The sequence below is a fragment of the Triticum aestivum genome, chromosome 7B (genome assembly GCF_018294505.1).
Source record: "Triticum aestivum cultivar Chinese Spring chromosome 7B, IWGSC CS RefSeq v2.1, whole genome shotgun sequence".
NCBI classification, from domain to species: domain Eukaryota; kingdom Viridiplantae; phylum Streptophyta; class Magnoliopsida; order Poales; family Poaceae; genus Triticum; species Triticum aestivum.
Genome location: NC_057813.1, coordinates 439,599,040 through 439,611,718, shown reverse-complemented (window position 1 = coordinate 439,611,718; position 12,679 = coordinate 439,599,040). Strand labels below are relative to the sequence as shown.

The window sequence follows — 12,679 nt, the reverse complement described above, 5'->3', positions numbered from 1 at the left end:
TGCTTGCTGGCGGCGTGCGGTGGCCGAGGCGCCGACCAAGAGGAGAGTCGATCAGGAGAGATGCGAATTGGAAAACGAACGGATGACGGGTGATGCGTTCGGCTGCGTGTGTTTTCCATTAGGGTAATCATGGTTTAGGCCTGGGAATGGACTCATCCACATTTACTTATAGGCTTTTTGGGCCTTGTATTTAGCTATCCACGTGAGGCTCTTTATTTGATTTGATGGGGTCTGTTTGTCCCGAAAAAATTGATGGGGTCAGCGACAAGTTTTTATTGGGTTCACGTCACAAAATAAATACCTGCACGCACGTAGCAGGCAAATTCCGTTGGGTTCACTTGAACCCAACGCTTATAGGCTGGCTCCGCCGCTGGTTAACATGTTTCTAGCATGTCAGTAACCATACTTGAATTGGTTTAGCAATTGCTCAGGTGCACCATCAGTATTCAACGCACTCATGTCGTCAAAGTGTCCTCCAACAATATTGATCTCATCTAGTCCTATATTTGTACCTATACAAAAGTACATGGATCTTCTCTTGTACCGACACATTTGGTTCATATAAGTCAGAAAACCAAACATGACTAGGGAAGGTGGAAGTGAATGATGGGATGATCAGTCCATGTATTAATGTGATTAAAGAACTTTTGTCATCCGAGTTGGGAGAATACAAGGTCATTACCTTGGATAAAGAAGCATGCTCTAGGGATAAATAAATCCAAAGGTAAAAGCTTGAGTAAGTCGGCTATTCATTGGTTCTTTCAATGATACATCTTATTATGGTATTTCTAATCTTGGCAAGAGTATAAGTGTGATATCCTACTCAAACTTCGAAGAGATTGATAAGGGTATCTACCATTATGAGATAAGATCAACTAATATCTCCATGAAAGTCATGATGGCATTCTTTTGTGTGCTCCTCCCTTGGTTGGAGGTTTTATTTCTCCCGTGCTTTTTTGTTATCGAAATGCCTAAACATCTATTTTGCACAATTATTTTTGTGAGACTATCTTTGAACACTACATAAGCAATTAATGATTGCAAACATGAGAGTATTACACTCCTATTTGGACAAGACAGTGCGGAATTTTCCAGTCTCAAAGTTCAATAATAAACCATTTTTGTTGGGTTCCTAGAGAAAGAGATACAATAGTACACCTTAATCATCTTGGTGTTCCATCCAACAACCTTGAAAGGAGTCTTCTAGGAAATAAAGAATGCCTCAAGGATGTGGAAAAAGGTGGATTTAATGAACTACTTAATAAAGCTTCATTAGTGCAAGCATGTGTGAGACTTGGGGACTAAGGGATGATGAAAAACCACACAATGGATCTTAAACCGTTGTTAGAAGAACTCAAATATGGTTCTCTATGAAACTTAGAAATAATGTGTGATTCTAATTGCTTAGTGATGTCTACTACGCAACTTTATTCTTGTAGACACGTGTTGGGCCTCCAAGCGTAGAGTTTTGTAGGACAGTAGCAATTTTCCCTCAAGTGGATGACTTAAGGTTTATCAATCCGTGGGAGGTGTAGGATGAAGATGGTCTCTCTCAAACAACCCTGCAACCAAGTAATAAAAAGTCTCTTGTGTCCGCAACACACCAAATACAATGGTAATTTGTATAGGTGCACTAGTTCGGCGAAGAGATGGTGATACAAGTGTAATATGGATAGTAGATATGATTTTTTGTAGTGCGAACAATAAAAACAGTAAGGTAGTAAATAGTAAAACGGAGCACAAACAGTATTGCAATGATGGAAAATGAGACCTAGGGTGCATACTTTCACTAGTGCAATCTCTCAACAATGCTAACATAGTTGGATCATATGATTACCCCTCAAAGTGCAATAAAGAATCACTCCTGAGTTCCTATTAGCGGAGAACAAAAGATAGAAATTGTTTGTAGGGTACCAAACTGTCAGATTAAGGGATCCGCAAACCTTGAGAGGTTCGAACTCTGGGTGCGTGCGGAGATCTCAACCTACCCGGCCTGCCTACTCGCGATCCTCCTAAGCCTAGCACGACAAGCTCAGAGAGACAAAGAGACACAACAGTTTATCCTGGTTTGGGCCACCTTGCAGTGTAATACCCTACTCCAGCGTTTTTGGTGGATTGCCTCGGAGGGCTGAGGATGAACTAGTACAATGGATGAATAGGCCTCAGGAGGCGAGGTGTTCTTGAGCTCGAGGGAGCTGGTGTGGTGTGAGCTAGTTCGACCTGTCCTCTATGGTGGTGGCTAGTCCTATTTATAGTGGCCTTGGTCCTCTTTCCAAATGTTGGCGGGAAGGGATCCCACAACGGCCGGATTTGAAAGGGGACAAGTAGTACAACTTATCCTAACAAAAGTAGTCTTCGCCTGCGAAAAGGCTCTGGTCGTGACGCTGCGGTGGGCTGGTCTGTTGGGGAACGTAGTAATTTCAAAAAAATTCCTACGCACACACAAGATCATGGTGATGCATAGCAACGAGAGGGGAGAGTGTTGTCCACGTACCCTCGTAGACCGGAAGCGGAAGCGTTAGAACAACGCGGTTGATGTAGTCGTACGTCTTCACGGCCCGACCGATCAAGCACCGAAACTATGGCACCTCCGAGTTCTAGCACACGTTCAGCTCGATGACGATCCCCGGACTCCGATCCAGCAGGGTGTCGGGGAAGAGTTCTGTCAGCACGACGGCGTGGTGACGATCTTGATGTTATACCGTCGCAGGGCTTCGCCTAAGCACCGCTACAATATTATCGAGGACTATGGTGGAGGGGGGCACCACACACGGCTAAGAGATCTTGGAGATCAACTGTTGTGTCTAGAGGTGCCCCCTGCCCCCGTATATAAAGGAGCCAAGGGGAGGGGGCGGCTCGCCAAGGAGGGCGCGCCAAGGGGGAGTCCTACTCCCACCGGGAGTAGGACTCCCTTCTTTCCTAGTTGGAGAAGGAGAAGGGGGGGAGGAGGAGGGAGAGAGGAAGGAAAGGGGGGGGGGCGCCGCCCCCACTCCTTGTCCTATTCGGACTAGTGGGGGAGGGGGCGCGGCCAGCCCTTGCCTCCTCTCTTCCTGTCCACTAGGACCCATGTAGGCCCATTAAGCCCCCGGGGGGGTTCCGGTAACCTCCCGGTACTCCGGTAAAATCCCGATTTCACCCGGAACAATTCCGATATCCAAATATAGGCTTCCAATATATCAATCTTCATATCTCGACCATTTCGAGACTCCTCGTCATGTCCGTAATCTCATTCGGGACTCCGAAAAAACTTCAGTACATCAAAACTCATAAACTCATAATATAACTGTATCGAAACCTTAAGCGTGTGGACCCTACGGGTTCAAGAACTATGTAGACATGACCTAGAACTGTTTCCGGTCAATAACCAATAGCGGAACCTGGATGCTCATATTGGCTCCTACATATTCTACGAAGATCTTTATCGGTCAAAACGCATAACAACATACGTTGTTCCCTTTGTCATCGGTATGTTACTTGCCCGAGATTTGATCGTCGGTATCCAATACCTAGTTCAATCTCGTTACCGGCAAGTCTCTTTACTCGTTATGTAATGCATCATTTTGTAACTAACTCATTAGCTACATTGCTTGCAAGGCTTATAGTGATGTGCATTACCGAGAGGGCCCAGAGATACCTCTCCGACAATCGGAGTGACAAAACCTAATATCGAAATACGCCAACTCAACATGTACCTTTGGAGACACCTGTAGAGCTCCTTTATAATCACCCAGTTACGTTGTGACGTTTGGTAGCACACAAAGTGTTCCTCCGGTAAACGGGAGTTGCATAATCTCATAATTATATGAACTTTGTATAAGTCATGAAGAAAGCAATAGCAACATACTAAATGATCAAGTGCTAAGCTAACGGAATGGATCAAGTCAATCACATCATTCTCCTAATGATGTGATCCCGTTAATCAAATGACAACACATGTCTATGGCTAGGAAACATAACCATCTTTAATTAATGAGCTAGTCAAGTAGAGGCATACTAGTGACATTAAGTTTGTCTATGTATTCACACATGTATCATGTTTCTGGTTAATACAATTGTAGCATGAATAATAAACATTTATCATGATATGAGGAAATAGATAATAACTTTATTATTGCCTCTAGGGCATATTTCCTTCAGTGTCCCACTTGCACTAGAGTCAATAATCTAGATTACATAGTTATGATTCTAACACCCATGGAGTCTTGGTGTTGATCATGTTTTGCTCGTGGAAGAGGCTTAGTCAACGGGTCTACAACATTTAGATCCGTATGTATCTTGAAAATCTCTATGTCTCCCACCCGGACTTGGTCTCGGATGGAATTGAAGCGTCTCTTGATATGCTTGGTCCTCTTGTGAAATCTGGATTCCTTTGCCAAGGCAATTGCACCAGTATTGTCACAGAAGATCTTCATTGGTCCCGATGCACTTGGTATGACACCTATATCGGAAATGAACTCCTTCATCCAGACTCCTTCATTTGCTGCTTCTGAAGCAGCTATGTACTCTGCTTCGCATGTAGATCCCGCCACGATGCTTTGTTTAGAACTGCACCAACTGACAGCTCCACCGTTCAATATAAACACGTATCCGGTTTGCGATTTAGAATTGTCCGGATCAGTGTCAAAGCTTGCATCGACGTAACCATTTACGACTAGCTCTTTGTCACCTCCATAAACGAGAAACATATCCTTAGTCCTTTTCAGGTATTTCAGGATATTCTTGACCGCTGTCCAGTGATCCACTCCTGAATTACTTTGGTACCTCCCTGCTAAACTTATTGCTAAGCATACATCAGGTCTGGTACATAGCATTGCATACATGATAGAGCCTATGGCTGAAGCACAGGGAACATCTTTCATTTTCTCTCTATCTTCTGTTGTGGTCGGGCATTGAGTCTGACTCAACTTCACACCTTGTAATACAGGCAAGAACCCTTTCTTTGCCTGCTCCATTTTGAACTTTTTCAAAACTTTATCAAGGTATGTTCTTTGTGAAAGTCCAATTAAGCGTCTTGATCTATCTCTATAGATCTTGATGCCCAATATGTAAGCAGCTTCACCGAGGTCTTTCATTGAAAAACTTTTATTCAAGTATCCCTTTATGCTATCCAGAAATTCTATATCATTTCCAATTAACAATATGTCATCTACATATAATATCAGAAATGCTACAGAGCTCCCACTCACTTTCTTGTAAATACAGGCTTCTCCAAAAGTCTGTATAAAACCATATTCTTTGATCACACTATCAAAGCGTTTATTCCAACTCCGAGATGCTTGCACCAGTCCATAAATGGATCGCTGGAGCTTGCACACTTTGCTAGCACCTTTTAGATCGACAAAACCTTCTGGTTGCATCATATACAACTCTTCTTCTAGAAATCCATTCAGGAATGCAGTTTTGACATCCATTTGCCAAATTTCATAATCATAAAATGCGGAAATTGCTAACATGATTCATACAGACTTAAGCATCGCTATGGGTGAGAAAGTCTCATCGTAGTCAACCCCTTGAACTTGTCGAAAACCTTTTGCAACAAGTCGAGCTTTGTAGACAGTTACATTACCATCAGCGTCAGTCTTCTTCTTGAAGATCCATTTATTCTCGATGGCTTGCCGATCATCGGGCAAGTCCACCAAAGTCCATACTTTGTTCTCATACATGGATCCCATCTCAGATTTCATGGCTTCAAGCCATTTTGCGGAATCTGGGCTCATCATCGCTTCCTCATAGTTCGTAGGTTCGCCATGGTCAAGTAACATGACTTCCAGAATAGGATTACCGTACCACTCTGGTGCGGATCTTACTCTGGTAGACCTACGAGGTTCAGTAGTAACTTGATCTGAAGTTTCATGATCAGTATCATTAGCTTCCTCACTGATTGGTGTAGTTGTCACTGGAACCGGTTCTTGTGATGAACTACTTTCCAACAAGGGAGTAGGTATAGTTACCTCATCAAGTTCTACTTTCCTCCCACTCACTTCTTCGAGAGAAACTCCTTCTCTAGAAAGGATCCGAATTTAGCAACAAAAATCTTGCCCTCAGATCTTTGATAGAAGGTGTACCCAATAGTCTCTTTTGGGTATCCTATGAAGACACATTTCTCCGATTTGGGTTCGAGCTTATCTGGTTGAAGTTTCTTCACATAAGCACGCAGCCCCAAACTTTAAGAAACAACAACTTTGGTTTCTTGCCAAACCACAGTTCATAAGGCATCGTCTCAACGGATTTTGATGGTGCCCTATTCAACGTGAATGCAGCCGTCTCTAAAGCATAACCCCAAAACGATAGCGGTAAATCAGTAAGAGACATCATAGATCGCACCATATCTAGTAAAGTACGATTACGACATTCGGACACACCATTTCGTTGTGGTGTTCCGGGTGGCGTGAGTTTTGAAACTATTCCGCATTGTTTCAAATGTAAACCAAACTCGTAACTCAAACATTCTCCTCCACGATCAGATTGTAGAAATTTTATTTTCTTGTTACGATGATTTTCCACTTCACTCTGAAATTCTTTGAACTTTTCAAATGTTTCAGACTTGTGTTTCATCAAGTAGATATACCCATATCTGCTCAAATCATCTGTGAAGGTGAGAAAATAACGATACCCTCCACGAGCTTCAATATTCATTGGACCACATACATCAGTATGTACGATTTCCAATAAATCAGTTGCTCTCTCCATAGTTCCGGAGAACGGCGTTTTAGTCATCTTGCCCATGAGGCACGGTTCGCAAGTACCAAGTGATTCATAATCAAGTGATTCCAGAAGTCCATCAGAATGGAATTTCTTCATGCGCTTGACACCGATATGACCTAAACGGCAGTGCCACAAATAAGTTGCACTATCATTATCAACTCTGCATCTTTTGACTTCAACATTATGAATATGTGTATCACTACTATCGAGATTCAATAAAAATAGACCACTCTTCAAGGGTGCATGACCATAAAAGATATTACTCATATAAATAGAACAACCATTATTCTGTGATTTAAATGAATAACCGTCTCACATCAAACAAGATCCAGATATAATGTTCATGCTTAACGCTGGCACCAAATAACAATTATTTAGGTCTAAAACTAATCCCGATGGTAGATGTAGAGGTAGTGTGCCGACCGCAATCACATCGACTTTGGAACCATTTCCCACGCGCATCGTCACCTCGTCCTTAGCCAATCTTCACTTAATCAGTAGTCCTTGTTTCGAGTTGCAAATATTAGCAATAGAATCAGTATGAAATACCCAGGTGCTACCACGCATTAGTAAGGTACACATCAATAATATGTATATCACATATACCTCTATTTACTCTGCCATCCTTCTTATCCGCCAAATACTTGGGGCAGTTCCGCTTCCAGTGTCCAGTCTGCTTGCAGTAGAAGCACTCAGTCTCAGGCTTAGGTCCAGCTTTGGGTTTCTTCTCTTGAGCAGCAACTTGCTTGCTGTTCTTCTTGAAGTTCCCCTTCTTCTTCCCTTTACCATTTTCTTGAAACTGGTGGTCTTATTGACCATCTACACTTGATGCTCCTTCTTGATTTCTACCTCCGCAGCTTTTAGCATTGCGAAGAGCTCAGGAATAGTCTTGTCCATGTCTTGCATATTATAGTTCATCACGAAGCTCTTGTAGCTTGGTGGCAGTGATTGGAGAATTCTATCAATGACACTATCATCAGGAAGATTAACTCCCATTTGAATCAAGTGATTATTATACCCAGACATTTTGAGTATATGTTCACTGACAGAACTATTCTCCCCCATCTTACAGCTATAGAACTTATTGGAGACTTCATATCTCTCAATCCGGGCATTTGCTTGAAATATTAACTTCAACTCCTGGAACATCTCATATGTTCCATGACGTTCAAAACATCGTTGAAGACCCGGTTCCAAGCCGTAAAGCATGGCACACTGAACTATCGAGTAGTCATCAGCTTTGCTCTGCCAGACGTTCTTAATGTCGTCAGTTGCATCTGCAGCAGGCCTAGGACCCAACGGTGCTTCCAGGATGTAATTCTTCTGTGCAACAATGAGGATATTCCTCAGGTTACAGACCCAGTCCGTGTAATTGCTACCGTCATCTTTCAACTTAGCTTTCTCAGGAACACATTAAAATTCAATGGAACAACAACACGAGCCATCTATCTACAACAAACATAGACAAGCAAAATACTATCAGGTACTAAGTTCATGATAAATTTAAGTTCAATTAATCATATTACTTAAGAACTACCACTTAGACAGACATCTCTCTAGTCATCTAAGTGATCACATGATCCAAATCAACTAAACCATGTCCGATCATCACGTGAGATGGAGTAGTTTCAATGGTGAACATCACTATGTTGATCTTATCTACTATATGATTCACGTTCGACCTTTCGGTCTCCGTGTTCCGAGGCCATATCTATATATGCTAGGCTCGTCAAGTTTAACCTGAGTATTCCGCGTGTGCAACTGTTTTGCACCCGTTGTATTTGAATGTAGAGCCTATCACACCCGATCATCACGTGGTGTCTCAGCACGAAGAACTTTCGCAACGGTGCATACTTAGGGAGAACACTTCTTGATAATTTAATGAGAGATCATCTTAAAATGCTACCGTCAATCAAAGCAAGATAAGATGCATAAAGGATAAACATCACATGCAATCAATATAAGTGATATGATATGGCCATCATCATCTTATGCTTGTGATCTCCATCTCCGAAGCACCGTCGTGATCACCATCATCACCGGCGCGACACCTTGATCTCCATCGTAGGATCATTGTCGTTACGCCATCTATTGTTTCTACGACTATCGCTACCGCTTAGTGATAAAGTAAAGCAATTACAGGGCATTTGCATTTCATACAATAAAGCGACAACCATATGGCTCCTGCCAGTTGCCGATAACTTCGGCTACAAAATATGATCATCTCATACTATAAAATATAGCATTAGGTCTTGACCATATCACATCACAACATGCCCTGCAAAAACAAGTTAGACGTCCTCTACTTTGTTGTTGCAAATTTTACGTGGCTGCTACGCGCTGAGCAAGAACCGTTCTTACCTACACATCAAAACCACAACGATAGTTCGTCAAGTTAGTGCTCTTTTAACCTTCGCAAGGACCGGGCATAGCCACACTCGGTTCAACTAAAGTGAGAGAGACAGACACCCGCCAGTCACCTTTAAGCAACGAGTGCTTGTAACGGTGAAACCAGTCTCGCGTAAGCGTACGCGTAATGTCGGTCCGGGCCCCTTCATCTCACAATACCGCTGAACCAAAGTATGACATGTTGGTAAGCAGTATGACTTGTATCACCCACAACTCACTTGTGTTCTACTCGTGCATATGACATCTACGCATAAAACCAGGCTCGGATGCCACTGTTGGGGAACATAGTAATTTCAAAAAAATTCCTACACACACGCAAGATCATGGTGATGCATAGCAATGAGAGGGGAGAGTGTTGTCCACGTACCCTCATAGACCGAAAGCGGAAGCTTTAGAACAACGCGGTTGATGTAGTCGTACGTCTTCACGGCCCGACGGATCAAGCACCGAAACTACGACACCTCCGAGTTCTAGCACACATTCAGCTCGATGACGATCCCCGGACTCCAATCCAGCAGGGTGTCGGGGAAGAGTTCCGTCAGCACGACGGTGTGGTGACGATCTTGATGTTCTACCGTCGTAGGGCTTCGCCTAAGCACCGCTACAATATTATCGAGGACTATGGTGGAGGGGGACACCGCACACGGCTAAGAGATCTTGGAGGTCAATTGTTGTGTCAAGAGGTGCCCCCCTGCCCCCGTATATAAAGGAGCCAAGGGGAGGGGGCGGCCGGCCAAGGAGGGCGCGCCAAGGGGGAGTCCAACTCCCACCGGGAGTAGGACTCCCTTCTTTCCTAGTTGGAGAAGGAGAAGGGGGGAAGGAGGAGGGAGAGAGGAAGGAAAGGGGGGGGGCGCCGCCCCCCTCTCCTTGTCCTATGCGGACTAGGGGGAGGGGGCGCGGCCAGCCCTTGCCTCCTCTCTTCCTCTCCACTAGGGCCCATGTAGGCCTATTGAGCCCCCCGGGGGGTTCCGGTAACCTCCCGGTACTCCGGTAAAATCCCGATTTCACCCGGAACAATTCCGATATCCAAATATAGGCTTCCAATATATCAATCTTCATGTCTCGACCATTTGGAGACTCCTCGTCATGTCCATAATCTCATTTGGGACTCCGAACAAACTTCGGTACATCAAAACTCATAAACTCATAATATGACGGGTTCGAGAAGTATGTAGACATGACCTAGAACTGTTTCCGGTCAATAACCAATAGTGGAACCTGGATGCTCATATTGGCTCCTACATATTCTACGAAGATCTTTATCGGTCAAACTGCATAACAACATATGTTGTTCCCTTTGTCATCGGTATGTTACTTGCCCGAGATTTGATCGTCGGTATCCAATACCTAGTTCAATCTCGTTACCAGCAAGTCTCTTTACTCGTTACGTAATGCATCATTTCATAACTAACTCATTAGCTACATTGCTTTTAAGGCTTATAGTGATGTGCATTACCGAGAGGGCCCAGAGATACCTCTTCGACAATCGGAGTGACAAAACCTAATCTCGAAATACGCCAACTCAACATGTACCTTTGGAGACACCTGTAGAGCTCCTTTATAATCACCCAGTTACGTTGTGACGTTTGGTAGCACACAAAGTGTTCCTCCGGTAAACGGGAGTTGCATAATTTCATAGTTACAGGAACTTTGTATAAGTCATGAAGAAAGCAATAGCAACATACTAAACGATCAAGTGCTAAGGTAACAGAATGGGTCAAGTCAATCACATCATTCTCCTAATGATGTGATCCCGTTAATCAAATGACAACACATGTCTATGGCTAGGAAACATAACCATCTTTGATTAATGAGCTAGTCAAGTAGAGGCATACTAGTGACATTAAGTTTGTCTATGTATTCACACATGTATCATGTTTCCGGTTAATACAATTATAGCATGAATAATAAACATTTATCATGATATGAGGAAATAAATAATAACTTTATTATTGCCTCTAGGGCATATTTCCTTCATCGTCAATGACCTCCGTCCTGCCGTCATGACGGTCTTGGTCTCGTTGCACCAGAATGGAAACCTTTGGCTGATTCCTCGGGACTCTGCGCCAGCGGCTTGCCTCCCTTGCACCGAAGAGGAAACCCGCGCTCTGCGCCCTCCTAGCGCCCGCTTGGCCTTGCTCGTCATGACTCACGTCAGCTGAGCCTCGTGAGGTAAACCTTGCATAGAACTCTCCGCCCCTCGGGAGCCAGCCTGAGGAGGCCGATCCCCTTGGGGGTCTTGGCGTCGTCCGCCTCGCGAGGCGTGGCCCCTCGCGAGGGTCTTGAGTCGTTGATGCTAAAGCTGGGCCGTGTCGAACCGTCGATGGAGCCACGTGGTGGGCCACAGGCAGGCAGGGCTGGATACCCCCATATCCAGGACACCGACAATAGCCCCTGTGCCCAAGGTGCGCTCGGACTTGGCTTCCAGGCAAAGCGAAAGGGCAAGTGCGTAGCGCCTCGGGCCCTAACCGCCTGCGGCCTTGATGACGCGTGGCGATTGATGGGACGTGGGCGACTCTGCTTCCCCATGCTGCCTCGACAACCGTTCGACTTGACGGGACAATGGAGCATGCAGATGGTCATGATGGCACGAGGTCGTGGAGGCCGACGATTGGCCTCTGTTGGCTATAAAGGCGAGGGAGGGGCACAACCCCTCGCCCATCTCTCCTTCGTATTGCTTCTGCTTGCTTCTTCTCATCTCCACCTTGTGCCCATGGCGTCGCTGAGGAGGTTTTCAGCGGCTGAGAAGGGGAAGGCTTCCAAGGAGGGGTCTGCCTCTCCGCCTCCCAAGAGAGGTCGCGGTCGCCCCCGCAAGCATCCCACGGTTCCCACGACGTCTCCTAGGGGGCGCGGGCGTGCACCCTCTAGAGCCGGCACTCCTCTTGGTGCCCGCGATGGCACCTCTTCTCGCAGCAGGGGACACCAGCTTCAGAGCAGCCCCCATGATGAAGGGAGGCGCGCCGTGATCGTGCACCCGCCTCGGCCGCGCTTCTCTTCGCTAGACGTGCTCCCTGAATTCGTGGTGTTGTCGGAGAGCCCGGCCGACACCTCGTTCCAGCTTCCGCGTTTCTTCTCTGGCAAACTTCCTTCCTCGGGGCTTGATGGTCTCTGGCTGCAGGCCGACAGTTGCTGCAACAGAGCTTCATGGGTTGGTGCCGAGATCGCCGCCTCTGGTAGCATGGTCCTGACCCGTGGCTGGCAGACTTTCGCCCGTGTGCGTGGCCTTGGCCGAAGGTGTACCCTCCACTTCAAGTACGATGGCCTGGCGACCCTCTATCTGAGGGTGTTCAGGGAGGACGGCCGCCGCGTGTGGTGCTTCCCAAAGGATGGCAGCAGAAGAAGGAGAAGCAGAAGAAGCAGAAGCAGAAGAAGCAGAAGCAGAAGAAGAGGAAGCAGAAGAAGGAGAAGAAGAAGGAGAAGAAGAAGGAGAAGAAGAAGGAGAAGAAGAAGGAGAAGAAGGAGGAGAAGAAGGAGAAGAAGAAGGAGAAGAAGAAGAAGAAGAAGAAGAAGAAGAAGAAGAAGGAGAAGAAGGAGAAGAAGAAGAAGAAGAAGAAGAAGAAGAAGA

The 12,679-nt window shown here is 45.4% G+C and overlaps 1 pseudogene; it reads left to right on the top strand.

Annotated features, from left to right (window-relative positions):
- Positions 1 to 12,679, top strand: part of LOC123158403 (uncharacterized) — a 124,479-nt pseudogene that overhangs the window by 99,863 nt on the left and 11,937 nt on the right.